We start from the raw sequence: 12471 nt of genomic DNA on the forward strand, positions 1-12471 counted from the left end.
TACCGTTTCCTATTTAAGCATGACAACTACTCGGTCCAACAGCTAGTGTTCAGATAAGGGAACTAAGTCATGCATCTACGGTTTCAAGAAACTCCTATACGTAAATGCACAAACAAGGAACAGAAGGCATGCGCAAGTTTAGAAAAACTGGGTTCATGCTCCGGGGCTTGCCTTCAAACGAGGAGGAAGGGAAGGGGTCTTCTGCGAAGGCGGCTTCGGCTTCTGGAAGCAGGAGCTCTGCTGTAACTTCGTCTTCTAGCGCCGGGTACAACTCGTAGAAGCCGTCGGCGAGACGCAACTCTACACGAATGCAATGCAAGAGTTAGCATTTAGACGGTTATTTCAACAGCAACACTTGCAAGTTCTAGCTCCGAAACTTTGTAGCATGGCTACGGAAAAAGGTGGGGAAGTTCGCTTGAGTTGGAGAAGAACAAGGTAAAAGGGTCGGATGGAAAGAAGCTTATGATCTGACCCTTAGACTAGAGGAATAGATGTGTTGGGGGTCCTCAGACTTAACGCTGACAAGTCCCCACATCTTTACACATATACCCTCGGGTCTAGGAAAAGGATGCAGCCGAGCCCTCGGGCGAGGCGGAGAAAGGGTCGGCGAAACAGATAGGGTCGGGCGAGATGGAACAGGGGTCGGGTGGATAGAAGGGGTCGGACGAGGCGGAAAAAGGGTTGGCAGCCTACCTTCGTCTTACAGGTGAAGCTTGGGGTCAGGAAGAAGCAGACTTGGGCGGAAGGATTAAGGCTTTGGATAGCGGCGAGGTCCGGCGGTGCTCCGGCGGAGGCGGTGCTTCTTGTGGACCACAAGCAAGCTCTTGCACAGCACGGAGGAGCAAGCGGCTGGGTGGATTGGGGATGACGGTGTGGAGCGGAGCGGAGAGTTCCTCCGGGACTTAGGTGGTAGCGCTGCGAGCACGAAGCAGAGAGCAAGACGGAAGGGCAGCGATGGCGAAGGGAACTCCGGCGGAGCTCTGGCATTCCCTTTTATAGCTGCGCGGAAGAGTGAGAGGGTTGGAGCGGCGCGAAGACCGGGAAGAAGCAATCGAGTGCTCTACCGGGGCGGAGATTGAGCAGCGGTGCGGCGGAGCAGGGCTTCGGGGATGACACCGGCGGTCATTGGGCACCAGAGATGGGGCGGCGCAGGCGCGATTTTGCCGGTGGTTGAGATTTGGCGGAGGCGGGCATCGTCGTGCGGTGGATCTGATGGAAGTGACCGGGGGAACGGCGCTGGAAGCGAGGGCGCACAGGTGAGAAGACAGGCGGCTGCGGTCGCGCAGGCGAGCGCGGAGCAATAGATTGTCGGGGGCGTAGCTCTGACAGGGCGGAAAAGGAGCTGTCGCGGCCGTGGTCTGGGTTGGCGGAGGAGGAATCGTCGCGTAGCGCAGTCCGGGTGGCGCGACTGTGGAGGGGTGGCGGAAAAGGCGGGAGGCATCGGGCTCCGCAGCCGGGGGTCCGGCGGGGTGATGATGGGCGCGGGCGGCGAGGTGCTGCAGAAAGGGTTGCAGAGGGCTTCTACTGCGATTGGGGAAGGGGGCGCGGATATCCATCCGGTCGCGGCCGGCGACGAGGCGGAGCGACGGGTGTCGGAGAAGTTGAGCCACGCGGCGGAGAAGCTCTGAGGCGGGCATGCTACTGGAGTGCGTTTGCCGCGGGAGATGTGGGAGAAAGATTTTGTGGGTCCACCGGCCAGTCTCGGTTGGTCCACTGCTCAGATTGAGAGAGAGATGTTGCGGGAAGACTTAGAAGGATCCGGCGGTTGAGTTGGGGTCGGCGGGGTCGGAACGGGGAACCAGCGGAGAGGGGTCGGATCTCAGGGGTCGGGACCGGACTGGAGGTTGAGCACTTCACTCGGGAAGCTGAGGTAGGGGGATGGGAAACTCGCATTAAGATTAGCTCATGAGAATTGGGGTCGGTCGTCACAGGATGTTTGGTAAAAGTCAGTGTGCCAATAACTAAGAAGCGTAAGCTTGGACCTAAAACTGTGGATTATGTGTTTCTGGGTTATGCTATTCACAGCATTGGTTATAGATTTTTAGTAGTAAAATCTGAAGTACCTGACTTGCATGTTGGTACTATCATGGAGTTTAAAGATGCTACATTTTTTGAGAATATTTTTCCAATGAGAGATGAAATAAGTGAATCTAGGCAAGAGTTTATCGAGAAGGATATCTCTACCAATGTGATAGAACACAATGAACCTACACTTGTTGAAAATTCTGAGAAGGATAACAATGAAGCTCCCAGAAAGAACAAGAGACGAAGGATTGAAAAGTCTTTCGGTGATGATTTCATTGTATACCTCCTGGATGACACTCCTAGAACCATTGAAGAGGCATATTCATCCCCTGATGTTGACTATTGGAAGGAAGCAGTAAGGAGTGAAATGAATTCTATTATGTCTAATGGAACTTGGGAAGTCATTGAACGTCCTTATGGGTGCAAACCTGTAGGGTGCAAGTAGGTGTTCAAGAAGAAGCTTAGGCCTGATGGTACTATTGAAAAGTACAAGGCAAGGCTTGTGGCTAAGGGCTATACTCAGAAAGAAGGAGTAGACTTCTTTGGCACTTATTCACTTGTTGCTTGATTGACCACAATTCGAGTGTTACTTTCCCTAGCAACCTCTTATGGTCTTCTCGTCCATCAAATGGATGTTAAGACAGCTTTCCTAAATGGAGAGTTGGAGGAGGAGATCTATGTGGATTAGCTAGAAGGGTTTGTAGCAAAAAGTCAAGAAGGAATAGTGTGTAAGTTGTTAAAATCTTTGTATGGTCTCAAGCAAGCTCCTAAGCAGTAGCTGGCTTTGTTGTGAACAAAGCTGACAAATATGTGTACTATCACTTTGGTGGGGGTGAAGGAGTGATACTGTGCTTATATGTCGATGACATATTATTTTTTGGGACAAGCCTTAATGTGATTAAGGAAGTGAAGGACTTTTTATCTCAAAACTTTGAGATGAAAGATTTAGGAGAGGCTGATGTTATCCTTAATATAAAACTAGTAAGAGAAGGTGATGGTGGGGTTACACTGTTGCAATCCCATTATGTGGAAAAGGTTCTAAGTCGCTTTGGTTATAGTGATTGCAAACCTGTTTCAACATCTTATGATGCTAGTGTAATTCTAAGGAAAAATAAAAGGATAATAAGAGATCAACTGAGATACTCTTAAATTATTGGTTCATTTATGTACTTGGCTAGTGCTACGAGGCCTGACATCTCGTTTGCTGTGACCAAACTAAGCCGGTTTGTTTCAAACCCAGGAGATGATCATTGGAATGCTCTGGAGAGAGTAATGCGCTATCTAAAAGATATTGTGAACTATGGGATTCACTATACTGGGCACTTAAGGGTACTTGAAGGTTATATTGTCTCAAATTTGATCTCTATGCTGATGAGATAAAAGCCACAAGTGGATATGTATTCACACTTGGAGGTGATGCTGTTTCCTGGAAGTCTTGCAAGCAGACCATCTTAACGAGGTCAACAATGGAAGCAGAACTCCCAGCATTAGACACCACCACTGTTGACGCTGAGTGGCTTCATGAGCTCCTAATGGACTTACCGATAGTTGAAAAAATGATACCAGCAATTCTAATGAACTGTGACAACCAAACTATGATTGTCAAGGTGAACAGTCTTAAGGATAACAAGAAGTCATCAAGGCATGTCAAGAGGCGGTTGAAATCTGTCAGGAAATTGAGAAACTCCGGAGTTATAGCTTTGGACTATGTTCAAACAGCTAAGAATCTGATAGATCAATTTACAAAGGGTCTTTCACGAAATGTGATAGACAATACAGCTATGGAATTGGGCTTGAGACCCACGTGAGTTACTCTATAGTTGTAACCTGTTCTATGTGATCGGAGATCCCATGAAGTAGGATGGTGAAACAAGCTATAGTTTAACTGAGAGAAGAGAACCTTTGAATAGACTCATTCCAGTGAAAATGCATTTCTCTTCAATACTGTATGGCAGGTTGGTTTATACCTTAATGCATTCCAAGTGGCCTCTTTGAAACAAGGGAGTTGTTTCTTTGAAGCAAAGATGTTGTCCTAAGAACATCTTTTGAGGAATGCACCTATATGGGTCTGACTACTGATCATAGTCTATGAGATGTGGGTGATCTCTATAAACTCATGAAAGGTCTGGAGTATGACTTATAAGCTCCAAACCGCAAGGATGCTTTCACAACCTAGTATCAGTGAAGGGCTCTGGTCAAACTTGTTTGCACACGACTGTCAATTCAAGGCATAGTCCATTGTACAGTTGTGAATAAGTGTAGCCTTAGTTCTAGATGGAAGTTCAACTTAATAGCCTCCATCAAATACTAGTATATCAAAGATTACAGTGGATCTGAGAGCATTTCTAGTGTGGCTTGAAATTCTTGGTGGGGATTGTTGGAATATATGGGCTTGGCCCAAATATTTACTCAATTAAAAGAATTAAAAGCCCACTAATAATTGCTAGAGAGTTAAGTGCTTAGTTCCACATGGGAATTTGAGGAGGATCTTTACTGACTTCAATGGTGGACTTGGAGTACACCTATTGTGAAGTCAATAAAAGAGATTGGCGTGCCACACGAGCGCGCTCGCCTTGCCTCGCCTCGCCGGGTCGGGCCGGGCCGTGGGCGTGGGCGTAGGCGGGCGTGGCGTGGAGTGCCGAGCCGAGCGACGCGACGAGCCGACCGAGCAAAGCAACGTGATGTGTTGCGGTGCGGTGAACCTTTTGCAGGTCATCAGAGTCATTAATTGAGTCAATACAGCAACGGCTAAGGAATAAACTCGGGAATATTTCAACGGTTACTGGTTTGATAGCCTTGATTACTGGGCGAATTGATTTCGTTTGATGACTGTGCTGACTACCAGATCACGTCTAGGTTCATCCCCCCTCTCTCACCTCTTCTCCCTCTATCTTTCTGCTGCGCTCTTGTATTCCCATCACCAGCACTGCGCGCACACGTTCTGGCAAGAGCAGAGCCTCCAAAACACGTCCAGGTTCATCCCCCCTCTCTCACTGCTCGGCTGTATAAGGATCCCTTTCCCCTCTTGCCAGACTCGCACCAAGTACTTCTTTCAGGAGACTTCTCTTTTCTCCCTCTGTCTTTTTGCTGCGCTCTTGTATTCCTATCGCTAGCACTGCACGCACATGTTCTGGTGAGAGCAGAGACTCCAGAACCTCACCTTCTGCCAAATATCCTGCTCGGGATAGGCAGGCGATAAGTTTTTAGGGAGCGTTGAACGCGACTGCTCACTCCCTTCCTGATCCACTAATTCCTGGTGCCTGAGACGTTGATCGACTACGACGACTACTTCCTGGTGGACGAGACATTGATCCACTACTTCCTCTTCTTCCCGGAGGCCTTTCGAGGGAATGCACTGCAACGACCTCTTCTTGCATCATTATTGTACGACTACATTGACTGAGGCCATCCCACGACTAGTATGACTAGTCCAGATGGTAACGGCGCATCCGGTGCCTCCGAAACTGGCCCCGCCCCAGGGTACATTCTAAATCATCTGTGCTTATTTTTGTTCCTGTTTATTAGTTGATTAAACTTGAACACTGGCACATTTTATCTTGTCAACGAATCACTCAACATATTCATGATAATATTTTACATGTTTAATTTTGGAATTAAAATATACTGAAATATGACTAAATTTCTAACCGTCATAGGGCCAATCTCCTTGACAATAATTAGCTTATCCTTCTGTCTTATTTTCCAGCCGCATTGGTCATTGATCCGGAGAGTCATCCTCTGAGTGATCCACATGTAGTTTTGCACAATTGCACTTTGTACCGTGGCTCCGTACAAATGCACGACATCATGTTGTTATTCAACTAGTTAGGAATGACATCTATTTGAAGACCGAAGTAGTATATCCATTTGGACCAAATCATGGCATCAAAGATAAAGCAAAACAATTTATCACGGCCATCGTCATTTCAAAGTATATAGAAACGTTTTTCAAAAAAAAGTATATCCAGACGTTACGTCAAGATAAAATTAATTTATGTCTCTATCTTCGTATAAATAAATTTATGTGTACTAGTGTTCGAAAAGAACTAGTTCAAAAATGAACTAGTATAAAAACATTCGATGGTCAAGCTTAATTTTATACTACCGAAAACTTCATTTGTGGTATGGCTAGTATACATAAGTAGTATAGGTAGTATAAGAATATCTTGGTAAAAGGACACAAAATGGCATCACTATACTATTTTCTTGACACTAGCATAAAGTCTATAAGATCATTCAATTTGGAATCTCATTTTTTACAATGTAATAATAATTACTAAACTATGCATAATAATGGATGGTTAGATCTTCTTTATACTATATACCATTAAGTGGTAGTATTGTGTGCCATAAAAGAGCTCGTGAATTTAAGGTTTCTTTGTTGGAATTTGCCCATCTAAGTTTGAGTTCTCAATTCAGAGGAGTGTTCGCACTGAATTTTTTTCCCCAACGTAACAGGTGCTATTGCCATCTATGAGGCTCAGTACAATCGTTTAATGATCCTAGTATATTTACCTTCACGTGTAAAGTATAGAACCGGCACGATTTGAGCTGGCCAGCTCGCAATGGAGATCATCCAAGATCTGGATGGATAATCCTTCTCAAGGAGTTGCACACCCATAAACTAGTTTTGTGGTGTACGTCCTCGATATATGGATCAGACAAGATGAGTTTTTCTTATCAAGTTTTGTCTCTTTTTACGGATCATGGATCAGTTTGCATCACTCTGTCCATCCGCCAACGGCGCCATAGTTGCGAATAGCACTACCTTAGCCAATTCGAGTACAGTCGTCACGCTGGACTACTGTCACCATGTCCACGCCATCATCGACGGTTGCCGGCTGTACAGTTGGTGGCTTCACCCATGTTCCTCTCTCTTTGCTACACTAGCAATCACTAGGATGAACAGCGCGCTTTGCCGCGCCCGTATTCAGTGCGCGTTGATTTGTTTCTTTTTCATATTCAGCATTCCGTTTGTCCTATACATAGATGGAGGAAAAGAAATAAAGGTATCTACAACAGATCCTCGTAATATAAAAGTATGGCACGGGAAGCAACGGCACGGGGAAGGGGGTGGAGCCATCCACCGAGAGTGCGTCCATGGCCTCCGTCGCCCGCCACGGCCCCTCTGAGATTGCACTTGCTGATGCTCTCTGGGCTCAAGAACGCTGGAAACACCCGCCATGACCCCTTTGAGATTGCCCATGTTGATGCTCTTTGGACTTGAGAACGCGGAAACACCGACGACTGCAGGCCGCGGTTGTTGCTGTGAGGAAGCGGGGCGTCATGCTCACCCAGGTGCTGTCATGCATCAGCTTGGGGTTCTTGGCCATGAGTCCCATGGGAATCGTGCTCAAAATCACCCGATCACCATGGTTAGGGAGGTAGCAGCTGATGATATGGTCGTAGATAAGTGCTTGCTCTTCTTGGATCCACAATCGATCGGGTCATTGTGACGGGTTCCTATACTAGAGGTACCCTGAGGAAGGGACTTAGGGAAACTAAGCGCAAAAAGAGCCAAAGACCCAACAGCAAGAGGCGTACCGGAGGGGCCCAGATGATACCGCGGCCCATCACCCGACCTCCCTTAGGTCGGGAGCAGAGAGCCGTAACTCATCGGTTCAGCCAGGTCGGAGGTGGGCCCGCAAGGGGCCCACAGCTCCCTACCAACTCCTTGACTAAGGGACGATCGGTACCGTACCGAGAGCATTAAATGTGGAGCGTGGCCCCCCTGATTGCCCCACGCCAGGGACATGACCTGACGTGGGGACCCGACCTTTAGCCATGGGTCCGAGGGTGAGGCTACACCTCTCGGACCCCCCAGGACGACCTACAGAGTGAGACCACGCACGGTCATACGTGCCCACGCGCCTCGACGTCGTCATCACCCTCGCCGCTAGGGTGACCCATCAAGATCAAGACTCTACCCCACACCGGGCCTCGTACGGGCTCGTAGGCAAGGTGGGACCCAGCGTAGGGCGTAACAGCGTGGGGAGGCTGTGAGCGTACTAAGGAGGTCTGGGAAAGCCGGGACAGGCAGCACGCCCCGTCTAGGCCGCTAACCAAGGCTCGACCACTCATCTCCGGTACGGACGTCAGTGATAGCTTCCGTCCCGTTCACTGCCACAGGGTTGGCAGACGGGACGAGGCACGCTGCAGAGCAAGCTAGGCTATGCATAAGCTGCCCACGCTGCACAGGAGCTACCGTACAGGGCATGCGAAGCCCACGACCGGCCAAGAAGACAGGACAAGAGGGACTCTTGGCACAAGGCCGCCCCGACCACGCTACAACCCCCGACCTCTGAGGTCAGGAACCCCCTCCATTTCGCAACATTGTCACCCAGCCCCTGGCCTATATAAAGGGAATCAGGCCTTCATTCTCTCTATCGCATTCATTCATACACGCACACACCCTCGCATCACGCTAACGCTTGCTTGCAAGCACCACGTTGTAAGCCCAGTGCACTTGATCCAAGGAACACGACTCCTGCCGAAACTGGACGTAGAGATCTTCCCAAACCAGTATAACCCCTTGTATCTTGTGTGCTAGCCATTGGAAGTGAAGAGAGCAGGCGTACAATCACTAGTCGACGGTACGAAACACTGACAGTTGGCGTGCCAGGTAGGGGTAGTCACGCATTCCTCGCTAAATTTTGATGGCTTCTTTTGGTTTCAACGCCTGCGGTGGCGCCACCCTAGGCGACACCATTTGCTTTGGGAGCCTTGAGTTGGTCATCAGTGCTGGGGGCGAGCTACAACCCATTCCCAGCTTCCTCCCAGCCTAGGCTTTCCACTTCGGGAGCCTAGACTTCATCGCTGACTAACTAGATCAGCTGCACCTCCTTGAGGAGGGGTTCCCCATCCAGCCTGAGTTGGTGGGGGAGCCTCCCATCGCAACCCTACCATTCTGCCCATCGACGGCGACACCGTAGCATGTCAGATCGACGCCCACCTCGGGGCGAACCCCAAGCTGGAGGCCTGCCAGCGCACCTTCTATGCAGTAGCCAATGCCTTCAACCAACTCTCGGGGGAGGCCCCGCTTCCCCCAGAGAATGAGTTCTGGGACCCTACAGTTCAGCTGTCGTATGGTCTCCGGGATGCTGCCCAGCTCTTCCAGCTGGACCTCGAGCACCGGCTCTGCCCCACCACCGTGAACCTTGCGTTCGTGGGACGGCAGAGTATGCACCGGCATCCTTCCACGATCTGATGGAGGCTCGCTCCGCGAGTAGTTCATCATCGGAGGTAGAGATCGTGCACCGCGACAATTTGTCATGGGAGTGCTTCATGCCGGAGCTCGCTGCCCACACACTGCCTAGGGATCAGCACCCCCAGCCGTACCAGCTCACCACCCTGGGCGACACCGTTCGCTTTGAGAGCCTTGAGTTCGTCATCGATGCTGGGGGCGAGCTACAACCTGTTCCCAGCTTCCTCCCGGCCCAGGCTTTCTGCTTTAGGAGCCTAGACTTCATCGCTAAATAGCTAGATCAGCTGCACCTCCTTGAGGAAGGGTTCCCCATCCAGCCTGAGTTGGCAGGGGAGCCTCCTCCTCCCCCCCCCACCCCCGTCGCGACCCTGCCATTCTGCCCATCAATGGTGATGCCCTAGCGTGTCAGATCGATGCCCACCTCGGGGATAACCCTAAGCCGGAGGCCTACCAGCGCACCTTCTATGCAATGGCCAACGTCTTCACCCAGCTCTCGGGGGAGGCCCCGCTTTCCCCAGAGAATGAGTTTTGGGACCCTACAGTTCAGCTATCATATGGTCTCCGGGATGCTGCTCAGCTCTTCCAGCTGGACCTCGAGCGCCGGCTCTGCCCCACCCCCATGAACCCTACGTTCGTGGGAGCGGCAGAGTATGCGCCGACATCCTTCCACGACCTGATGGAGGCTCGCTCCGTGAGCAATTCATCATCGAAGGTAGAGATCGTGCACTGTGACAACTTGTCGCAGGAGTGCTTCTTGCCAGAGCTCGCTGCCCACACTCTGCCTGGGGATCAGCACCCCCAGCCGCACCAGCTCACCACCTTGGGCGACACTATTTGCTTTGGGAGCCTTGAGTTCGTCATCAACGCTGGGGTGAGCTACAACCCATTCCTAGCTTCCTCCTGGCCCAGGCTTTCCGCTTCAGGAGCCTAGAATTTGTCGCTGACTAGCTAGATTAGCTGCACCTCCTCGTGGAGGGGTTCCCCATCCAGCCTGAGTTGCCGGAGGAGCCCCCCTCCCCTCGTCGCGACCTTGCCATTCTACCCGTCAACGGCGACGTGCTAGCGCATCAGATCAACGCCCAGCTCTTGGCAACCCCAAGCCGGAGGCCTGCCAGCGCACCTTCTATGCAGTGGCCAACGTCTTCACCTAGCACTTGGTTGAGGCCTCGCTTCCCCCAGAGAATGAATTCTGGGACCCTACAGTTTAGCTGTCGTATGGTCTCTGAGACGCTGCCCAGCTCTTCTAGCTGGACCTCGAGCACCGGCTCTGCCCCACCCCTACGAACCCTGCGTTCGTGGGAGTGGCAGAGTATGCCCTAGCATCCTTCCACGATCTAATGGAGGCTCGCTCCGCGAGCTGTTCATCATCGGAGGTAGAGATCATGCACCGCAACAACTTGTCGCGGGAGTGCTTCATGGCGGAGCTCACTGCCCACACCTTGCTTGGCGATCAGCACCCCCAGCCGCACTAGCTCACTGCCGAGCAGCAGGAGGCTTACCACCGCAAGAAAGTGGAACGCCTTGCTGCAGAGGTGGCAGAGCTGGACGACCACTGTGTGCAGTTGGAGCACAATCATGCCGAGCTGAGCAAACAGCGAGGCGAGCAAGCGGACGGTGTGGCCCGCGACCACTCACGTTGCGTGCATGAGCAAATCATGCGCGACGAGGATGGTGTCCACCACTTCGCGCGGGCCAGCCAAAACGTGGCTACCGCGGAGATGATCCTACGCTCGATCCCTGAGCTGCAGGACCCCGAGGGCTTGCATATTCATCGCGAGCTCAAGGAGTTGCTCGAGACTGCAATGGTCCAACAGGCGGAGAGCTTCCTCCAGTGGAGGCAGGAGGCGAGCAGCAGCCACCGCTCATAAAGCGCGGGTGGCCCCCAGGCTTCCTGTGCACCAGACGCTGCCGTAGTAGGACGCCAAGGAGCTAGCTAGCCCGAGGAACGGTCGAGGGTGCCATGGCGACCCGCCGCTCAACGCACAGCCGCCTAGGCGGTGCCCATGACGCGCAATGCACAATACAAGCACGGTGCCACGAACGAGCGGAGTCCGACTAACAGTGTCACCACGACCGCGATGACCACCGTGGCCGCCGCAACCGCTACTACAAGCGCTCACGCTCCCCGACCATGGATGGCCTGGGCCTGAAGGCGTTCAGGAGAAGAATACGCTCTGTGCCCTTCCCCAAGCACTTTCACGCTCCAACCAGCAAGTACGTTGAGGACACAAAACCCAGCGTCTGGCATGAGGACTACCGGCTCGCTTGCCGAGCCGGCGGTGCCAACGATGATGACCTCATCATCCGGTACCTGCCAATCTTCCTCGCAGATTTGGCGTGCGCGTGGTTGGAGTACTTCTAGCTGGAATGCATCCACAGCTAGTCTGACCTCCGCCGGATCTTCATCGACAACTTTCAGGGTACGTACACCCGACCCGACAGCTCTTGGCTCCCAAATGTCGATCAGCTCCCGCACCCACGACGAAATCTCATGGTCGGGGAGGCTTTTCGAGCGTTCTTAGGAGTTGTCCATCACCCCGGTGTACTCGAAGAAGGTGTGGGCCCTCTTCTTGAGTGGCTGCATCCTCCGCTCGATGAAGGTTTAGACGACCCCCACGCCGGTCACTCTAGCTCGCACCCGTCCCTCCAGCACCTCAATGATGCGGTCGACCTTGCCCTTGTGCTCATCTGGGCACCCTACCTCCATGAGTCCTGCCATACAGGGCGGCTGTCGATGAACGCTAGCAACTTCCCGATGCCCTCCGCAACGCTGGCAACTTCACCCTCGCAACCCCTTCTCCTTTCTCTCTCTCCCCTTTCTCTCTCTCTCCTAGTTGCTCGCGCGCGGCTACTAGGCAACGGCCGGGGGAAGGGTAGGCAAGCAAATAGAATGGGAAGGAGAGGGGAGGCAGCGGATTTAAGGGCGCAGCCCTAGCAAGGCCAACCGTCCCCTTCGAGCAACTGCACGAGGTGGTGGGCCCAACCCCTGCAGCGGCGTTGGAAACACGCGCACCAAAAGCACGACATGCGCGCGTGGCCTACACCATCAAGGTGCGATAAGACGTGATAGGGCAGCTGCCAGGTGACGCCTCTACTCCTGTGCGGCGACCCCTCAGCTGCTCTGCCCCGGTGGCTAGGCCAAGCCCGGGCAACAGGCCATGATGCGAAGGTCAGCCCAACAAATGGGCTCACGACCGTCCTGAGGCCTGGCTAAACCTAGAGCTAGGGATGAATGGGCTGGG

Source organism: Setaria italica, chromosome IX (assembly GCF_000263155.2).
Source record: "Setaria italica strain Yugu1 chromosome IX, Setaria_italica_v2.0, whole genome shotgun sequence".
NCBI lineage: Eukaryota > Viridiplantae > Streptophyta > Magnoliopsida > Poales > Poaceae > Setaria > Setaria italica.